The sequence below is a fragment of the Lissotriton vulgaris genome, chromosome 12 (genome assembly GCF_964263255.1).
Source record: "Lissotriton vulgaris chromosome 12, aLisVul1.2, whole genome shotgun sequence".
Taxonomy (NCBI): Eukaryota; Metazoa; Chordata; class Amphibia; order Caudata; family Salamandridae; genus Lissotriton; species Lissotriton vulgaris.
Genome location: NC_141700.1, coordinates 355,855,883 through 355,878,330, shown reverse-complemented (window position 1 = coordinate 355,878,330; position 22,448 = coordinate 355,855,883). Strand labels below are relative to the sequence as shown.

At 43.2% G+C, this 22,448-nt stretch overlaps 1 protein-coding gene across 1 annotated transcript in view; it reads right to left on the bottom strand.

The window, feature by feature from the left end:
- ITFG1 (integrin alpha FG-GAP repeat containing 1) overlaps positions 1 to 22,448 on the bottom strand; it is a 1,017,137-nt gene that overhangs the window by 639,714 nt on the left and 354,975 nt on the right. The window lies entirely within an intron of this gene.

Genomic DNA, 22,448 nt, shown 5'->3' with positions numbered 1-22,448 from the left:
TATTGTGGCGTGTGATGTGCTCCAGTTGTTTGGGCGCTACTCCGGCCTGATTATTAACTGGGCCAAATCCTCCCTTTACGTCCTCAAGGGTGACACGCCGCGCCTCCCCAGAGGTTGCAACATACAACTGGCCGGGCAAGGCTTCAAGTACTTGGGGATTTACATCTCGAACAGCCCTAAGGCGAGGTATGACCACAACTTACTCCCCCCGCTCCACCGGTTGCGGAGGGATGTGGAGAGTTGGCGTAAGCTCCCTCTCTCTCTCCTGGGCCGGGCGGCATTATTTAAAATGATGTCCCTGCCCAGGTTCCTGTATGCCTTGCAGAATACTCAGGACCTTGTTCCGGCCCGCTACTTCAGGGAGGTTGAGAGCCTGCAGCGTGCCCTGCTTTGGGATGGTCGGCCTCGTGTCGCTGTCCAGAAGCTTACCATGCCATGGTACGACGGGGGCATTGCGTTACCAGACGTGCGGAGGTACTACTGGGCCTCTCAACTTACCGCAATCAACCACGGTTTTTACGGTCCTGTTGACAGCCCGGGCTATGCCATGGATCGATGGCTCTTGCAAGGTGGGAATTACTACCGCGCCCTCTATTCTAGATCCTTTGATCGGGGCCTCACGGGTCCGACCAAGGCGGCGGTCCACACGTGGCGAACGGTTAATAAGATACAGGGTTGGCAGGGCAGACTGACGAAATTCACCCCTCTATTCGATTCCGACATTTTAGGCAAGCTCTGGCATACCAAGGGCTTCGACAAGTGGGACCTCATAGGGATTTCGAGGGTTGAAGACATGCTGGCCAGGGGGGAAGTTAAGACTTTCCCGGAGCTACAGGCGGAATACCAACTGAGTGGAACGGAGTTCTTCCGTTATGCCCAACTTAAGCACGCAATAGCCGCCGCCGGACCGGAGGAGGGTGACATTCCCGAGAGCTCTCCCTTGGAGGACAGAGTACTGGACGGGCATATGCCGGATAGCGCCATCTCTCTGTCCTACAAGAAGCTGATTAATGTTCAGGTCGACCTCCTCCAGCGCTTGCGGGAGCAGTGGGTGGCCGATGGGCTGGAACTGGACGATGAGGACTGGCAGAGTGCTGTGTCCTCCCCTAAGGAGGTCGCCATCTCCTCGCGTCTGCGGCTAGTCCAGTTCAAAATCCTTCACCGGGTGTACGTCACCGGCCCCCGGCTTGTGCGTATGGGCTTCTCGCCAGATGGCCTTTGTCGTCGTGGCTGCGGTGCCCCTGCTACTTATTTGCATATATTGTGGGAGTGTCCCGTTATTGCCCATTACTGGGAGAGGGTACATCGAGTGATGAGGGAGGTGACTGGAGTGGGGTTGGCTGCGGAGGCGCGTAGGTGCCTCCTCAATGTCTGGGAGCCGAATGATTATAACACGGCGCAGACCCGGTGGGCTACACTGGGCAACATGGTCGCTAAACGGGACATAGCGCAGAAATGGGGATCCAACGTTGCCCCCCTGGTGATACAATGGAAGGCCAACATGGATTGGTGTATGTTGCGTGAAAAGACTGTCTACACTGCCAGGGGGAGGCCTCAGACATGGAATAAGGTGTGGGGTGCTTGGAACGCTTACAGAGGAGATTTATGTCTGCCACCTGAACCGATGCCCCGCGATGAACGCCTATCACCGTAGACGTTGACAACGGCTATGCTACTCACGTTCTGATTCTCCTGTTCTTCCTTTCCCCCCCCCCTTTTTTTCTACATCCTACTTAAGTTCTTTCTGAATCTTCTCTAGCCCCTGACGCCTCCTACTGACTCTTAGTCATTTTTCCTTCCATTGCCTTTTCTGCGCCCTCGGGCGCTTCTGTTCACATTTCTGTTTGTACATAAAATAAAAAACAACCTGCATTGTCCTGATATGAATCGCTTGGCACTATGACCATTCTGATATTTTGCTGCCTTGCCTCCGGGATGTTAGGCTGAATAGCTGTGTGCTTTACTACAATAAAGGTTTTAAAAAATTTAAAAAAAAGAATGTACTTACGTCTCGTCTAACATTTGGAAGAAATATCTAGTTATAGGACAACAGGATACCGACATAACTTGAAGGAAATAAGAACGCCCTGAAGAAGTTCTGATGTACAGAACGAAACGCGTCGGCTGGCTGTGGTACATAAACTTAAGGAAAATAAAAGCATTTGAATATAAACCAAGATTCAGCGCTTCAATAAGGACTCTAAGTGATATGATTTGATTGCACTTGTTGTGTAAGTGGTGCTGTGCCAAACTTTGGAATATTCTACGCTACTCTCTACTACTCACTCTCTACTACTCCACTACTCTCTAATACTCACTCTCTACTACTCATTCTCTACTACTCTAGTACTCTCTACTACTCTCTCTCTACTACTCACTCCCTACTACTCACTATCTACTACTCTCTACTACTCTCTACTACTCACTCTCTACTACTCACTCTCTACTACTCACTCTCTACTACTCACCCTCTACTTCGCACTCTCTACTATTCTCTACTACTCACTCTCTACTACTCTCTCTCTCTCTCTCTACAAATCTCTACTACAAATCTCTACTACTCACTCTCTACTACTCACTCTCTACTACTCACTACTACCCACTCTCTACTAGTCACTCTCTACTACTCTCTACTACTCACTCCACTACTCACTATCTACTATTCTCTCTCTCTGCTACTCACTCTCTACTACTCTCTACTACTCACTCTCTACTACTCACTCTCTGCTATCTACTACTCACTCTCTACTACTTACTCTCTACTACTCTCTACTATTCACTCTCTGCTACTCTCTCTACTGCTCTCTACTACTCTCTACTACTCACTCTCTACTCTCTATTACTCACTCTCTACTCTCTACCTCTCTCTACTAGTCTCTACCTCTCTACCTCTACCTCTCTACACGCACACATGTACATATATATATATCTATATATATGCATTTATATATATGTATATGTGTATATATATATATACTTACATATATAAACATATATAATCTGCATATCTATATAAATACAACTATAAATGCATGCATACATATACATATATGCATAAATATGCATGTTATTTACATGAAAGTTTGAAAAACACTAATAAAAGCAAAGCTAAAAAGCCACCTCATTACAAACAGAATGGCTTTAACTTAAACGAGGGCAAGATCTATTGCATTTTCAATGCTTGTTTACTTTGGTTCCATCAAGAAGGCATTCAGATGTGTCACACATTTGCCATAAATTCTGAATGTTATCACTCTAGTTGCTCATTAGATCACTGTAGTAAAGCTACTGCTCACCAGGAAAGTCTGCTGCTGGTATTCAAAGTGCATGTTTCAGTCTGCATGTCAGAATTTTTTTAATGAAATAGAAGAGGATTTGAGAAGTCACTCAAAATGTGCCCTAATTTTTCTTTCTGAAGCACTAAACATACTTTCTATGGCAAAATGAACCCCCTCATTTTGTTCCTTTTTAAATTAAATGTTTTCAGACTTACCACTTCATTCCAATCAAGATGGCTTCTGGTGTGCCATACTTTTGTCATAAGTAAGACTGTTAGCGCTCTAGTTGTTCTTTAGAACACTCTGGGACATTCTGTCATTGGGCTATACTTGGGCTACATCTGGGTGATATTTGGGCTACACTTAGGCTACATCTGGGTGATATTCGGGCTACATTTGGGCTCTTTTGTCTCTGGTGGCCATCTTGGGAGACTGCATGTCAGAATTTTTTAATGAAATAGAAGAGGATTTGAGAAGTCACTCAAAATGTGCCCTAATTTTTCTTTCTGCAGCACTAATCATACTTTCTATGGCAAAATATACCCCTCATTTTGTTCCTTTTTAAATTAAATGTTTTAAGAGTTACCACTTTATTCCAATCAAGATGGCTTCAGGTGTGCCATACCTTTGTAATGAGTAGGACTGTTAGCGCTCTAGTTGTTCTTTAGAACACTCTAGGAGGCTGCAGTAGAACACAAAGGAATCAACTGACAATCTCTCTCCTTGTTGGATGTACATGTTTTACTGAGAATGTCAGACTTCATTCTCACATGACTGAGAAAGATAATGTGAATTTACAGAAAATATGCTTTCACTTTAGCTTATAGATCCCCTTTCAAATCACTGTGGGAAAAGCATTAGATAATAGTTTTCTTTCAAACATGATTCATGATATCCCAGCAGAAGGCTTTTTCACATGGTAAAATCACCTTAGAACACAACACAATTCCTAAAATGAGTATGGTACCATCAACAAATGATTTATAATGTAACTAAAGTCTTAAAACATTCTATTAACTGCAATGCTTTTTAATGAGGTGCTATCATGTACGTGTACCCCGAGATTTAAAAAATTTTTTTAAACAATTTGGGGCCTGGGGGGTCCTTGTGGGACCCACTGAGCAGGCCTAGGGGGTCAGGGCGCTTCTACCCTGCTCCCTTTGCGTGTTTTGCACCTTTGTTTCTCTGCTTTCCTGTGCCTCAGTCTACCGAGGCACAAGATGGCTGCCAACACTTTCTGGTTTGGAGTGTTGACAGACATTGGCAGCCAATCAGCATGCAGCTCGTGCTCGGAATGGTACAGAGTACAGTAAGCTTACAGTAAGCTGCTATAGATATATTTATTTTTTTCTCTTTTGATTTTCTCAGTAACTACTGGAGGGATTTACACCATTTAAATAAAAGGCACTTCTGTGTACCAGTCCCTACAATTTTGCCAAGTTTGGTGTAATTCCGTTCAGCGGTTCGGGCTGTACCCGTGTCTAAACGTCCTATGGAAATTAACATGGGGAAAACATGTTTTGGGACCCCCCTTTTTTCTCAGCCCCCGCTTGACGAATCCCCCCAAAACTTTCAGGGAAGGAGCAGAACTGAGCTGGCCAAAATTTTGGAAAATTGTACGCAATTTCCTCAATTGACGACAAAGTTATTCCAAATAGAATGTTGCGGATTTCCTATGGAAACAAGGTCCTAACTATATATACCTACTGGCGACCGCCAGTAGGTAATATATATATATATATCTCCAACAACTTCCATCTCCCTTTGCCTGCTAGTGTTCAAAAGAAAGTTTATACTACTTTCCATTGAAACTCGTGCCATGACCAGGAAAAGGGGGATCATGAGGCTTGGATTACCAGATTCCTATCTTCATGAGTAAAGGGTTTCAAAATCTCTCATTCTCACCTATGTCTGATGGACATTTGACTTTGAAACTTGTCATAATACATGCAAACCACTGACCTACAATCAATCAATCAATCAATCAATCAATCAATCAGGGAATCTCGAAGCGCTGTAGGGAGGGGTGGGGGGGTTGGGCAGCTCCAGGTTATATGAAAAGCCAGGTCTTGAGGCTCTTCCTGAAGGTGTGTAGAGATGGGGAGCGCCTGATGTTGACTGGGAGCTCATTCCATGCCTTGGTAGCGATGTAGGAGAAAGCTCTTCCAAATGCTCTGGTTCTGCAGATGCACAGGGTTTCTGCTAGGGCGAGGTCGGCTGAGGTTTCTTTTGGGTATGTGGATAAAGACTCTTTCGTTTAGGTATTTGGGTTTGAGGTGGTGGAGTGATTTATAGGCGTGGGTGAGTAGTTTGAAGGTTACTCTCTTCTCGACGGGGAGCCAGTGAAGGTCTCGCAGGTGTTGGGTCATGTACTTATGTTGTGGGGTAACGAGATGAGTCGGACTACGCTGTTCTGATGGTCTGGAGTTTGTGTAGCAGGGATTTGTTGATTCCAGCATAGAGGGCGCCACCGTAGTCGAGTCTGCTGGTTATGAGTATGTGGGTGACGGTGTTTCTGGCTTCGGGTGGGATCCACTTGAAGATCTTGCGGAGGAAGCGGAGGGAGTTAAAGCAGGTTGAGGCGACGGCACTGATCTGGCAAGTCATGTTGAGGGAAGAGTCGAGGATGATGCTGAGGTTCCGTGCGTGGTCAGTAGCGGTGGGTGGGTTTCTGAGGGCGGGAGCACCAGGTGTTGTCCCAAGTGGTGGGGGAGGGTCTGAGATGAAGACCTCAGTCTTCTCTGAGTTGAGCTTTAGGTAGCTGCTGCGCATCCAGGCTGCAACGTCTTTCATTTCTTCCTGAAAGCTGAGTCTGTTGTCTTTGGGGTTCTCCGTGACGGAGAGGATGACCTGGGTGTCATCGGAGTAGGATACAATGCTGAGTCCGTGCTGTCTGACCGTCCATGCTGTTTCTTTTCTACCTCAACCCAGAGGCAAACATGTTCATCAGGATTGCTCCTTCTTTAAGCTGTATCATGGGAGACCAAGTAATGCCGAATTTGTACATTTTACTACAACAACAAAAAAAGCAAAGACATGATGCCATATTTATGTTGGAGACTATCAAATTTGTGTACAACCAACAGTGGAAAGTGAGAAGAGACTCGCTTTTTCCCTTACGTCAACCTGTCTGCTATCTACTCCATTCAGAAATAACTTTATTTTGCCGACACAACATCGGCATTAAAAGTATTCTACAGATATATATATAGAAATAAAAAGAGCTATTATTAAAAATTTTAAATGACAAGTATTCGAACATAATTAATAATCATAAGCTAAAAGGAGAACATTTTCTCGTAAGTAAACAAAAATATTGCACAACCCAATGCCTTAAATTGCATATTGAGTATCAAAATGACAGTTTGATCTTTTTTTCTCAAAGCAGATAAAAGAATGGAGGCCAAAGAGAAACAAGTAAAAGGTTCAGACAATAACTGTAGATAATATAAAGTCACACAACATTGTTTTAAGTTCATTTTACGAATAAGGGAAACAATTAATGTTTCCCTTCTTCACTATAAAATTTACAAAAGAATAAAAAATTGTTCTTGTCAATTAGGAGATGCAAGAGTGGAAGGGCATTGCTACTCTCATTCTATTATGGTATTACGTCAACAACCTTGTGTTTAGGAGGTATGGAAGCACCTGTACTGATCCACCGTGTAGCCACTTGCCAAACAGAACAGCTGTGCTGCCTTGCGGTATCTCATGGGGTTGGGTAACATTAATTCTCCATCCACCCTGCAATTTTGTAGGATTTCCTTTTTGATTCTCAAGCCAGAGCTCCCTCAAATGTAGGTCTGGTTGTGTTTTACCAACATTAACAGGTCTTGATGCCTTCAAGGCACTGCAAGGCCCTAAAACAAGTTTAGGATATTTAGGGAGAGCAGGTTCATCGTGACTGGGTCAATTTTAAATATCAAGGAGAGTGGTGACGATGTTATCTAGAAGATTCTTAAACGCTGAAATGAATTATGGAAACCTAGCATCCTTTCCACGTCCTTCAGATAAGTGTGGAGACCACTAATGAAAGCAGAGTGTGAAGGGTTCACTTGGTACAGGCCTCTGCTTGGAGTCACTTTTCTGGTAATCCACAGTTTGGACTGGCCCTCACTCGTTTCCTTTACCACGTTCAGCACATCAGATTGCAAAGGTAGGTATCCCATGTCAACTTGTTATCAATAGTGATACAGATAAATAGAAATACAAATAATTATTACACTTAGAACAAGAATGGTCCTTCTACCACCACAAAAAAATCTTACAACTGACCACAAAACATAACTTCATAATGAACACATTAAGGATGTACAGTATACAGTACCAAATCTAAAGGTTTTATCAATGCTAGTGTAACTTAGAAAGTCCTAAATCACATTGGACAACCTTGTGACAGGGATTTTATATGCGGAAGTACTGCTCTTTTGTCGGTTTTCAAAAATGACTAGACTTAAAACGCTGGCACTTTACTTCATTAAACCACTGCAGTAAACATTAACCTCTTTCCAATGACCCAGATATGCAATGTCAGAGAAATAACACTGAAAAGTCAATCAACAATAGAGTCAAAATAAGATGGGCTCCATGATCACTAGCTTCAAGATCAGGGGAGGCTGCTGAAAAGTTTAAGTGGTGGGGTGAATCATTTTGCCCACAGACAGGCACTGCTAAAAACCAGCACGCCCCTAATGCTAAAGGTCAAAGCTTTCAATCGTGGTCCATTTTAAACAGTGTTTATAATGGGTCACGATTGAGAGCTCTGGAATTGAGGCAGAAGGCAATGAGAGTTTCTCACAGTCTCTGCAAGTGAATCAAAATTAACTTTGTTGAAAAAATAAGTGTACTTACCTACTGCCACAGTGCTCCTCTCTGTCTCGGCAGTGGGAGGCTCTAGCACAGGCTCCCACAGCCTCAGCCAACTCCCCACTACAAATCCGGACACTGCTATCATGCTGCTGATAATGTTAAGCAGCATGAGAGTAGGGCCAGGATTGGTTAGAGCGGGCTGGCTTAACACTCTTTTAGGCACTAGGGCGCTGTGCCTGCTGTCCACCTAACTGTTTAAGACAGTTCGGTTTGGAGAGGTTTAAAGTGCACACGTCAAGCTGTCGTTATAAGATATCAGGTCAAAGTGTCATATGCACTTTAAACTGAAGTGGCCATCACTCCTTCACTGCTGCCAATCAGCAGCAATGGGCCGCTCCAGACTCAGCTGCTGGCATGAAAAGTAAATTAGTAATAAATTAATTTAATTATCATTTTATTTTTCATGCTTGCTGCACTGGAAGCGGAGGGAGGAGAGGGATGGCTGGCCAATCCTCCTTCCTACTGGGGGAACCACCACTGTTCAGGATAGGGCAAAAGACCACCCTAAGTCCTTTTAATGGGCCAGGTCACAAGTTATTGTAATTTCCCAACTCTGTCTTACTTTAGATTATTGTCTATGATGTATTTAAGGGCCAGGGCCTGTACATGCTGTTCTTTAATGTTCCCACCGTCTCTCTGATTAGATTGATACATTGATTTTGCCAGTACCAATTTCTGCAATTATGCCAATGATACCGAGCTACTGCCAAGTCAAGTTCATTTTTATTTCGGGTCAAGCGGGCCCACCATAGTTATCCCCTACATTAGTCTAACTACACACATTAGGCAGCTTTTACTTTGCACGTTACAGAGTAACACACTTGTTTTTGTGCCACACTGTTATTTTCAAAACAAGCTGAACATATTTTGCTATTTAGCTTTTCTGCTGAAATTCAGTCTGCACATTTTGTGCAACACCAAACAACATTGTGCCCGGTTTTCCTCTGTGGTCGGACACTACCACCTAGACATAATAAAGAGGGCAAATCTATGTAAGCGGAGACTTGCTGTTCTAAAAAAAGAAAGAAACTAGGCTTGCAGAGAAAAGGTCCTGAACGAGAGAGCTGTGCACCTGAGATGTAGACCAACTGATTAGGACTATCGGGTATGGGGCCTGGCACTAATCCCAGAGATATTTAGTATAATACTGTGCTTTCATAGTAAGGGAAGGCTAGAGCTGATTTGTCATTCGCTATGGCAGGGTTTTTCATTGTGTACAGTTTACTAATTGTGCATCACATTATTGACTTGCATATGTCTACTGACTGCAGCACAGTTTCTTCATGATCGGGCACGTTAGTTTCAATAAATATTGTAAGCTTTCTTTGTGTCTCTTTTCTTTCATTGTGGACACATGAGTGGGAGAACGAAAGGTGATGGATGACCTGTTACTGCGACTCCTGAGACAGTTCAAAGTGTTGTGTTCTGGGGTACTAATTTACCTGTTCCTCTGGAAGGTTAGGAGGGCAGGTAAAACACTGAGTTAGTCTGGATTTGGGCCAATAGACACTGATGTAGTATGGGGCCTAAGTCCCTACATGCTTACATCCAGTGTTCCCAGGCATAGTTATGTTTCTAAAACAGAGTACCTGCAACACTACCGTTCTCAAAAAAAGAACACACACATTTTGGAAGTGCCGCCATTAATCACCAAAAGTACATTTATTAACAAGCATTTGCAATGCAATAGGTCTTGCAGCATTCAAGTTTGAGTTATTGGCATTGTATATGACAATGTGTGGCATTAATTTTTTTACAAACTCTGTATTGGCGCATGAAGATGATTTGAAAGTGCCTATTTTGTTGTTTGTAAATAAATATGTAAATATTGTATATTTGTTTGGTTAAAGTTTAATGTTATCATGGTCATGTAAGGGCCTGGATAGGATTGTTAGAGTGAACCAGAGCAATTATAGTACATTATTGGCGAGAGAGAGAATGTATGCTGTCTCATTGTTGACACCAGGCAGCACATCCTGAGATCACCAGACTGGAACACAGTGCGCATTTTTTTATAAATACGTGTTTGTGCCTGAAAGGTAGTAAGAAATGTGCAGTGGCCTCAGTGCCCAATGGGGTGTTGAACATAGCTCTCTTCTTGTTTACCAGCAGGGGTGCACTAAACTCATTCACCTTTCTTGAATTAGGGCCTATGCACTATCACACGCCATTGCATGTATCACTAGCAAAATGCTTGCTTTATTGGTAAGCTGCATCACTTGTAATTTCTCTAATATGTGCATGTTTAGGATGTTGAGAATGATCTGTATGTAGCAGCTGGTATTTCTGCCATAGGCAGGGTGCCGCCCACTAGAGCAGTTAACTCCGCTTAGCACGATATCCCATTACCTTTCGACATATGTCTTTCTGCTTGTTTCCCAGAATGTGCTGACTGCCGTGAACGGACCTGGAAAATAATAGGTGTGTGTGGCGCCACTTAGTACACTGTTGCCAGTGTCCAAGAGTTATGTCTGGGGTGGACACTAGTGCATTTCAGTATGGTAATCTGCATTACCGCACTGAAATGCATTGTCACGCATATCTCTGTGTGTCAGCTGTCACTAAAATTGTGTCAGCTGTCACTAAAATCGCTGATAAAACTGTGTCTGTGGCAGCGCTCCGCCCGTGGCTTCCCTTTGCTGCAGCAGGCAAGGGCTCGCAGTAGAGCTATGTTTGCTGACAGGCTTACTTAACTGCTAAAATGTATCGTGTGCTTCCAATCCGTGCGGCTCTCACTACCAGCATGACGCCATTAGGAGGAGAAGGCACATCCTGCTGCCAGAGCGCGCGCGGGGAGTTTATTTCACGAGCTAAAATGCAGTTTGCGGTTCATATAAAAGTCATGGCTCCGGCCGGAGTGCTCACAGCCCTGATTTCTACTGCACGCACCGGCTCGGGCCACCGCCTCTCATCACTGTAGTTAATACAAGTTCTCCCCAGCTTTATTCAATATTACGGCAGCCGACGGAGAGAAATGACACCGGACGGTCTTGTGGGCCCTAGTCATGGCAGAGGCACTGCAGGAGCAGATGATTGTAACAAAAGGTCCGGCCGGGGTAGTTGAGGTGACGAGCACGCTGCCTCTCGCACCACCGCGGCATCTCCGAGGTCACCTGGGAAGCGGCAGAGAGCAGTCAAGAAAGCCATTAATTAGGTAAAGCTTTTGTTTCCGTTTGTCTCAGCAGAAGAAACTAAAGCGGAACACAAAAATAGGGGAAATGGAGTCTGCACCTCGGCTACATTCAGTACCCAGCGAACGATGTGTGCTCTCAAGTGAGCACCCACCCCCCCACCCCTTCCCCAGCGTTGCAGTTATGTTATTTTCTTTACTCGAGGTGAAAAAGTGGCAGGCACACTGCCCTGGTTTTCAAAAACAGGTAATCAGACCCTACTACAAAAACTGACTGCTGAAATTTACAGAAACGTTCTTTTGCTTGTAGTGGTGCAGCGTGCACTGTCAATGAGAGGGGTGCATATATGAGTCAGTGTTTTTTGTTTGTTGTTAACAGTACCATCAGTTTAGGAGGGCAGTAGGTGCTTCAGGTTCTGGTGCTTTCCATCAGTTTTGATGTGTTCTTAGAGTATCTTGTTGCTTAGATTGTGTGTAACTGCTGATATGCATGACTTTCCAGTCTTCATTGCAAAACGTTAGCGAAATCGAAACTTTCCGTGGGGCGGGACTTCGGCTTCGGAAGCCCGCGCACGCGCCCACGGAGAGAAGTCGCGCCCACGGAGAGAAGCAGTGCTGGTGACGCGGGGCTCCCATGCCCTAGAGAGAGCCCCGCGGTGGCGGCTGAAGTCCGGAGTGGCGGTAAGTGGGCGGGCGCTCGGTGCACGTGTGTGTGTGTGTGTGTGTGTGTGTGTGTGCACGCGCGTGTGTGTGTGTGTATGTGACAGCGGGGTGGGTTCACTGTATGTGTGGGTGCGTGCGTGCGTGCATGGGCGCTCGTGTGTGTGTGTCTCTGTTTCTGCGCATGCGTGTGTGGTGTTGGTGCTTCCCAGGAGACAGCAGCTGAGCGCGTTCGCGAGCGCGTGGCCCGCTCGAATCGCCTCCTTGAAGAGGCAGTGCGCGCGGCCAGGTGCTGTCTCCTGGGAAGCAGACCCAGTGACAAAATATCTACTGGCGGACACAGCGCTAACTCGCTGTTACGCCACGAGACCTAAAAACTAAATAGTTCTTAGGAGAAAATATATGGTAATGAGTACTGGAACAACAATCAGGCGATGAGATATCTGGACCCCAGCACTAGAGATATCTTTAACTCCGGGCATAAGAGTGAAGAAGTCGGTAGTCCTGATGGACTGACTTCACAACGGCATCTCGAATCACAAAAATGGCCAAAGTCACCTTTTTCTCCATAGGAACCATCTCAAGACTTTTCTTTGCAGAGTTTTTGATAGAGAACCTACCAATCATCGCTCGTCAGTTCTAAACTGTTGTAAAATACTACAAACTAATTTGGCATCCACAAGTACTTGATCAAATTGCCTTAAGTTTCACCACGTGCAGTCTATAAAGAATGCAGGAACTCATTCTATTTCACCCTAAATATATTTCTCATTTTCCTACAGGCAGCCAAGTTATGAAATGCATAGCCAATTCATGTGGAAAATAATCCAGTACATTTTCCCTTTAATGCAAGTTAAAAACGTTATTGCTAGTTTTCTGTGTTTTACAAGTTTGTTTCATCTATTATACTCGTTTTTTCATCTTCACTTCTAGATACCACCATGGTGCCATTTACTGTGACCAACAAAACCACACACCCACAGCGGACTATTAGACTATGCAAAGGTTTGTCCATAATCCTTTTTAACTGATGGGACAAATTTACACGAGTAAAATAGACATCTTAGTGGACAAAGTTGTCTGACTGATGTATTGCTGCTCAAATAAGGACTTCAATTGAGCTTAAGTAATGCAGAAAAAGATGTAATTACAATTCCTAATTGTTGCAACAAGTCTTGCAGCTGTGTTTGTACCAGCTGCAGTCATTCACTGTTGGAACCATGGAAACGAAAGGATGAGTCACAAGTCAACTTGTTAAAATGCAGGAGATTGTGAAGCAGTAACAAAGTCACTAAAAAACATCATGAGCTGTTACTTTTCTGTAGGAATCGCAGACACGTGTGCGCCATCGAGGAGGTAAAGAAAGCTGTGCATAACATATTCTGAGGTCTTTTACTTGAGGACTACATTTAGCATAAACAGTAAGGGTAATTGTACTCTGTATAACACTCGGCTTGTAGCTTGTACTTTTGTAGCTTACATTGCTGTGCACTCTTCTACCAGGTAGTTTTGGGTGTGGACCACTGCCAGATGCTCTGACGTCTACATTTCAGTTTCATACATGTGAAATAAGACGCGTGATGACAACCTCCAAATTGCAAGGGACTTTTGTGTTTGGTGCTAGGCTAGAGAGTGAATGGTCATCTGCAGCGACACATTTGATTGCTATTTTCATGCCCTCAGGGAGCTGAGAGGGTCGCGTGTGACTCTGAACAATACAAGCAGCAAACAGAGTACACACTAAAAAGTAGCACATTCAACCTGAAAAGCTGAGGTGGGCAGAAAGTAGCAGGCTAGCTTGCAAACAATTAGGACTGTCTGATCTATTGGCTCCTCCCAAAAGCATAGATATCCGCACTGTTAAGCTTAGTACAAATGTGAAGGGACGTCCATGGAAATACGGAGCAGTTTTGCAAATGTCAGTTAGAGAAATGCTATAGCGCCCCTTTTCATGGTCTGGCCCGACAGCACAGCCCTCGCCAGACAATTATGTGAGCATCGCTAGAGACGGCTTTGCCTCTGCCCACATGCTGGGAGTCGGATGTTTATGTTTTGATTGGTCAGAAGGTATGTGCTTCCATAAAAGAAATGCACACCCTCCACGGTTCAGTAATGATTTTATGTATCAAGCTACCTACACCTGAACTTTTAGGGTCACACACATGATATTGGAATGCTATTAAAGTAGCGTATCTTAGATAACTACATCATCTAAGTTGTTTTTCTCTGGCAGCAGCACAGATGGGAAGAGTGCAGTCCTTAACCTACATGGATTTCTAGGTCTGGCTTGCTAGAGGACCTATAACCTGATCTAACATACACCAATATAATTCTACAGTTCTTTGCTTCCACACAAATACAGATCTATTCCCATGCTATTTAGTTATAATACCTCACTTTACCTAAATTACAACATTCCTTTAAAGTCAGACCTATTGGCATTGCCACAGCTTGTTAGCTGGTGAAATGAGCATGGGTATATGGGCATTTTGCAGGGGTATAGTATATTTGAATACAGAATACAACCACGGTGCAGTGTCAACTTTGGATAGTGTACTGTTCTTGATGAGGTGGTGTGAAAGCTATAGTCAGTCCTTTGGTATTCCTGAGCGATTCTGTTCATTGAAGGTAGTACATGAGCACGTGTTTAACATCTAGAGTGTGCAAAAAACATACTCCCATGTGTTCAGGACTGTGGAATAATGTCGGGAACTATATGATTTGGGCTGATGCAAAAAGGTATGACTACCAATGGGCGAAGCTGAGTGTGAGTGAGCAGAAGCTTCCTATATTTATGTATTTCAAAGTATTTTTCGGACGAAGCCTCCCAGACATGGCAGCTATCTGATTTCCAAAGACATCTTGGGGACATTCTGAAAGCTTCTCTGGCAGTGCAATACACCCATTACTTACCATTGGTCTTATGCTTTGTAACTCACATGTGCTTGTTTATTTTATCTGCTGGCTTAATTTTAGGCTGTTCGGCATGTCTTTGTACCTCAAGTGGCGTATAGCCTGTCCACCCTCACTCCTTGTATTCTTCTACGAGTGCTCACTTTCTATAAACAGGCCTTTCAATGTTGTACTTATTTTGTCACAAATGATATGCATTGAAAGACAGAGGTCAAATGTCAGGCTCTATCTTCTTGGTGTTTACTTTACATTCTCGGACATCAAGGGAAGAGGATATATGTGACAATCCTGCTGAGGACCCATATGAGAGGAACAGCTGTAGGATGTTGTTTTTACCTAGCACTCAACAACATTTAATTGTCTGTAAATGTACTGTGTGTATATTTCAGAATATTTCACGATTATGAAAGCACAAACGAAGCATATGGTTTGTAAACCTGAAGTGTGGTGGAAACAAATTTTTTTTATGATAAAAACAAATCATTACACTTAAAAGGCTTTTCATAATAATGCTCAGATCTAATAGGACTCAGGGCGCACCCTAGGTAGTATAGTTCTCCTTATTCACCCCAGGAAAGCTTTAATGATCGGCATTTTAAAAAATGAATTATGTTTTATGCTTTGTAAATAAGAAGGTTGCTCCATTAAGTACATTAGATGTAATTGTATTAAATAAGTATACTAAGCCGGACGTCTGTTAGGAATAAGAGTTGATTTAAAGACATTTACAGCAGAGAACACATATTTTCTTCTTAGCAGCTTAACCAGCACTGTTACTTGGGTGATGTGACTTTAAGTACAGCCGTGTAGTCTGCTGAAAGCTCTCAATACCCAGACTCTCAAAGCTCAGGAGCCAGATCGCGAGATTCATGGAGCACAGGTCTACGTGTAGTAGTTTGCATTTCCTTTACATTAAGAGATCCTGGAGGTTGGGTACTTTGTAGCATGGAGGTATTGACATTTCCAACAGGTGGAACAACCATGCTTTATGTGCTCTACCAGAACTACCAGGATCATTGTTAATGGAGGCTGACGTATTTAGCGGAACATCAGTGGGATAAGATGTTATGGAGGAAAGATATGCAAATGCCTTTAACCAGTGTATTCCCAGAAGCCTGGAGGTATAACGCTGGCATTTATCATCCTTGTTGGTCGAACATATATTTGCAGCATCACCCATTTGTTGAAGATGCAAGCAATTAAGTGGGTATTGAGTTACAGACCAGGGATTTCCTGAACCCATCTGCTGAACCTAGCAAGTCAATGTGTTTGCTTCGTACCCAGAGCCAAAGTGGAGGACAGTAGGAGCGGGTAACCCCTTCTTTTGTATGTGAAACACAGTGGTCGTATTGTCCATGCAGATCAATAAAACCTTCTATGGCAATCTGGTTTGGAAGGTTTTGAGCACCGTTTCTACTGTCAATCAATCAAGAACTTTATTTTGGTTCACAGAACCATAAAAGTACACTACAGAAACATACAAAAGTATTATAAAACATTCAGCTCGAAAATACAAACTTCATTACAGAGCTAGACAAATCAGAGCAGATTACAACTGTAGTACATTCATTAAGAAAAGTACAATATACTGAACTTAGTTGCATAGCCCGTTGTCAGATAGAAAGAAAAACCTCATGAAAAGTCATAAAAAGGAAATCAAAAAGGGTATGTCATGCTATCCAGAAATGCTGCTAGGGCTCAATACAATTAGATAATAACTTGAGGTCCTTGTCTGGTTTCATAATGGCTAAAGTGTACAGTGCACTGAAACACATTAAAACACACCCCTAGAGCTTTATTTTTTAGCAGCCATCCTGGATCTAACATACCAAATTGACTGCAGTTAATTAGAGATCGAGTAGATAATACAACTCCTATTGCCTGTCCTGCTCCCGCTGATCAGATCTCTGAAGGAAAGGAAAGTGGTCACCTTCAATTATGTTGATGACCTCCAAATACTGCTCATAATCGATCATTTTTTCCAGTCAATATCTGACTTTAAGTCTACCATGAATTTCATTCATCACTGGATGGACTACAACCACCTAAAACTAAATCCAGGCAAGACCAAATTAGTCCTGACGGGTGGTGGTCATAATAGGTGGGACCCACATTATTGGCAAAACGAATTAGGACCCCACCCCTCAATTCCCTCCTCCTCAGTAACAAGCTTGGGGTCACCACAAACAATGATCTTTCCCTAATAACTCATGTATGCTCTGTGATCTCCACCTGCTTTTTTCAGCTGCATAAAATTATTAAAATAAGCTGGCTACTTACCCAAGCAGTTCTTATACAGGTCTTGATAGCCATGGTCCTATCACGTCTAGACTACGCCAACGCAATCTATCTTGGTATACCACTTTGCCTCACAAAACGGCTACAGATGGTACAGAACCAAGCGGCTAGATTGATCTACAAACAACCCAGGTGGCAACATGCCTCCCTCCTCCTAAGGAAGCTGCACTGGCTTCCTATTCCCCAAAACTGTGCATTAAAAATTGTCTGCCTGGTGTTTAAATCCCTAAATGGCCGGAGCCCTAAAGTCATAGACAGTCTCATATCACCCTAAACCCCTCATGGAACCTCCACTCGTCTCATCTCCAACTTTTAACTGTCCCGACCTTCAAGCTGAAGCGCCAAGGGGGTTGTATGTTTGCAACTATGGCCCCCAGAATGTGGAATTCCATCCCCCTGGAAATCAGGTCAAGCACTGATCTACTGGGATTAAAAAAATCCCTTAAAACATGGCTGTACATCCAGGCCTACGAATAAACTGCTCCGGGCCGGCATTTCCAAGTAACAGCGATATGAAACCAACCAGTGTACGAGCACTTTATAAAACCTTTTTAACATAACATAACATACAAATTCTCAAGTCATCGTGCCGATCTTTGAGCGCAAGAAGGCAGCAGAGAGGGGCAATCTACTGGGCATGTCGCTTTGCATAGAAACAACCGAAAAATAGTAAGTGCTCTTCGTTCTCAACAGGGTAACTGGCCCTCGGGCATAGATTAGTGAGTGTGTAACTTTTGCTCCATGAACAGGTAAAAGATGCTAAGGGCAAAATCTTTAGTCCAAATTTAATAAACAATGCTCATGTAGACGGAGGATTAACATACTCTAAAAATTCTTAACAATTGTGGAATACACTTAAAAGACAAGTAGTAATCTGAAAGACTACCTGAAGAAGCAGCAGTTATTCTAGCACTTAAATCAGTATTCCAATAACACGTTTTTACAGTTTCTCGGGCACTTACAGGTATTGTGGTGGGATGAGACCAGTATTCACATAGGCCTAACTTAATCAGCCAAGCATTTATATAAGATAGCCAAGGGATTGTGTGTGACACATGGTTAGCAAGTCTCTACCTAAGAAATCTTTATAGGGTGCCAATTCCTCTGGTGTCCATAATCTAATCCAATATAAGACTGGTTTCAAGTTAGCTAAGTCCGAGATGAGTTGTTAATTTAAGTCAAACCTGAATGGAATAGGAGTAGGGGTACACTAGTGGGGAGTCTCAATAGTGATTTAATAAAATAATTATAACTTCTCTAAAGCAAGTCAAGCTTGCAAAAGCTCCACAATTCCGCCCCATACAGAGCTGATCCACATGCTTGTGCCTTATAAATCTCAATGGCAGGTGAAATAGGGTATGAAGAAATCCGATTGGCAAACCTAATTATGGCCCCAGATCTGTGCCTTAAAGTCAAGACGCTTTTCTCAATCTTTGGGATCAGTGAGTCTCATCCCTAGGTACTCAAATTCAGAGACTCTTTCCAATATGTAGCCTTCTAGAACTACTTTTCTCCTAGTTTTGTTCTGGGGATTGAACACCATGTATTAGGTTTTGCTACTATTTCTTTAAAAACGTGATCTCTGTAGAAAAGACTAAACTTTTCCAAAAGGGTGCATAAGCCCCTCAAAGTTTTTGAGAGGAGGTTTTCATCTGAAAATAATAAGCCTGGAACCTTTAAATCAGCCGTTTTGGGGGAGTCGTTCTCACAGCCCATCAGGTAGATTGGTAATGCAGCCATTGATAAATAACAAAAAAAGTTGTAGGTTCTGAGATGCAACCCTGGCGGATACCTCTTCTAATAGGGATGTCCTCTGTGGTTTCCCCACCCGGACCCAAACTAGCTCTGACAAAGTTTTCTGGTTATAGTTGTTGGATCAAGGACAATAAGCCAGCAGGAACCCCCATTTTGCCCAGAACTTCCTAGAGCTTTGCCCTTGGGACAAGATCGAAGACAGCACACAGATCCACAATGCGACAAACAGGGATTCCTGATGTACGTCTATGGATTTCCATTTTATAGTCAGGAACTGTAGCACCTGTTCAATCGTCCTTCTCTTAGCTTTGAACCGAGCCTGGAGATGTTAAAGCACATTATTAGTCGATATCCACTCCAAAAGGTTTGTGTGGAGTTGCATGCTATAGATCTTCTGAATGTTATCAATACGGCTTATAAGCTGGCAGTTGGGGGGACTTGTCTAGCTCCAGTCTTGAAAATCAGCATAATTCCAGTCCCTGTCAAACAATAGGAAATGAGGCTCCTGCAGCTATGCTTTGCAAAAGTTGTTTATATGTGGTCCCCATATCAGAGGTTCAGAGGGTTACAGGTCGGAAGGGATCTTGTCAAGGCCAGGTGCTTTCCTTGCTTTTTGAGCCTGGATTGCATTATGGGTTTCTTCTAGTGTGAATACCATTGGCTCTTCTTTTTCACCCTTGAGGGCAAGTGGGGACATAAGGATATCCTTGACCTCCCAATGTGTTAAATCTGCATAAAGATCTGTGAAATGCTCAACCCACTCCCCAGTGAAAATGTGGCATTCTGGCTGAGCATGAGCCCTGTGCCCATCATGCGTAACCAAATGCATGAACCACCTGCCGTTTTTTTTCCCTTTCGTGCTTCAAGCAGGTCCTACCATAGCTTGCCTTCCCACTGGGACTTGCTAGATTTGATTACCTTGGCATCTTTTTGTCTGCAAGTGACATTTGGCCTCACCTTGCTTTTTATAGCTTTAACAAGATCGGTTTTAGCTTCTCTGCAATGCTGGTTGAGCCAATATTGCATTTACTGGGGATATCATGGTTTTTCATATTTTTTTTCATAAAAAACAATTTTAATCTTAAGAACAATTCTTCATGGCGAACCATGGCCTGGGAGGATATAAAATCCTGGTTGTCGAATGCAGTTAGGGCTACGCTTACAGATCCATCAATTTCTTTTAAGACATACGCAGCATTGGATACAGGCACCCATCTCACATTACATCTGTTGTTAGTCAAAACTGTTAAATTAGGTACATGTGTCTCTGGGCATGTCATAGCTTTAATTTGGGACCCCTATAGTTTGAGTAGATAGAAGTTGCTTTCCTGGCGCTCAATGACCTCCATATCGGCCATTTCATGCCAAATTCTAACATTGATAAATATATAATCAATGTTGCTTTCATAATCCCCCCTCTCAGAGGTCGATTTGGCTCCAAGGTCCGAAAAGGAGCAGCCATTGCACACCCTTAGGCCATGGGACACAGCTATGTTTACTATTTGTAAAGCCGCCATACTCATCCTAATATTTCTTCTCAGATAACATAGTGATGGAATTCCCAGACACTTGTCCTCGACTCTACTCAACTCTAACATTGCAAGATAGGCCCCAAACAGTTGTTAAATTCTCCCATGATGTCTACCTGGTGCCTGGCACTATGCATTTCTAAGCGCGTGTTCAGGGTTTTTAGAGTTCAGGAAGCCTTGTTGTGCGGGGAAGACCACTATAGATGTTTACCTGGAGATAGGGGGTGCCTAGTTCCGAAGGACAAGTAGATCAAGTCAATCAGTATCAATTTCTTTGACTATATAGTTGAGTGCCATTTTGATCCATATAGGTAGCCCTCCAGATGACCTACCAGCTTTAGATGTTAAAGCCTCAATGTTGATCAATGAATAGCCCTGCCTGTAAACTCTGTTGGCCACCAAGGTTTCTTGAAAAAGACAAATATTAAATTTATCAATACATCTTCCTCAGTCCTCATCAGCTAATTTAGTTCTGATCATCGCTAGGCTCCAATTTACTAGCTTTAAGTTTGCTGTCAAATGCTGTGGATTTTACTTTATACTCAAGTTGGCATCCAACGTTCTCAAGACACTTTACGGGCCAAATTATTTTCCCCAAGGTCTTTCGTGTTACAGAAATTCCCTTCCATAGCGGGGTAGATAATCACCTCCATTCCATGATTGAGCCGATGTATGTGAAGACTTTCTCAACCATTGGGGGAAAGGGAAGATTATAAGTCAATCTAACGCAGTCACATCGCTAGCCTTTGGGTGAATTATAGCCCTTGGACCTTTGCTGCTCCCACCTGGCATGTGCCAAAAAGCCTCCTTACCATAATATGAGAGTCTCAACTTAAACAAATGTTGGACCCCTCAGTAGAGGAGGTGCATTGATCTAACAAAATCAAACCCACTACCAGTTCAGGAGCTATAGCTTCTACTAGATTGAATCTCATTGGCTCCTATGCGAAGTATGGCATTTCACATGCAAAATATCAGAATAAACAATTGAATGGCAATGTCTGACATTTCTAATCCAATGCTAGCGGTTGACTGTTTCATTGGGTTGGAATCTGCTTCTGATCGGGTTCATGCTTTACTCCTCCTCTTTCATGGTCAACTGTTGATGTGAATCAATATTCCCTTACACAACCTATTTTAGTGCCTTCCAAATCTTATTTGAATGCACCTTGATGAGACTCAATGTAGCTGTTGTACTCCATTTGGGTGCGATGTGCCCACCTTGTACTCCTCCTTGGACTTCTTGCACCTAAATTCATTATAAAGCGTGGCAGGCACTGTGGTGGTGGTGGTACCTTGTTGCACCATACGTGACCCTAAGAAAGTCCATCTACAGGAATGAAGCATTGAAAGAAGGGCAGAATCTAAAGGATTTCCTCTCCATACTATCTCTGTCTTCAGTCATTGAGATGTTACTAGTTGATGCACTCGCAAAAGTGAGGCATGCTGAAATAGTCTTCAGCACAAGAAGTTGCCTGTACCATTAGTTCAAAGTAGCTGAATTACAGTCTCCAGAGTGGCTTTCAGGCCACCAGTGAAAACAATGGTCTGACATGCCACAGCCTTCTTTTTTAAACCCAGGCATGGGTCCAAAGAGCTTTGTCACATATAGACTCAAGCTCATTCACACGATTTAGGTGCAAATATGTGTGAAATGTGCCCGGGGTAGTTTGTGTTCCTGTTCTGAGGGATCACTAGCTATCAGTCCTTGATGATGTCCCTTTTTGGTCATATATAAAAGTAATTAGCTCATCATAGGCTCCATCTGTAATGGTACAGACAAGCTTAAAACATGGATTGGAATGCAGCCAGAGTAATCGTCAGTGGTTTAGACTGATTCAAGAACTTCCAGCAATTCCTTTTAATTCAGTTACATCTTGCTATTTATACAAAGCCACTTAATGATCTTTTTTGGGAGTAGAATCCTATTAAGCACTTGGTCAAACAAATAATGTACAAACCTCCAAACCTTGGCGACCGTACTGTGCGAGTCGTATAAGGCTTGGCAGAACTGCA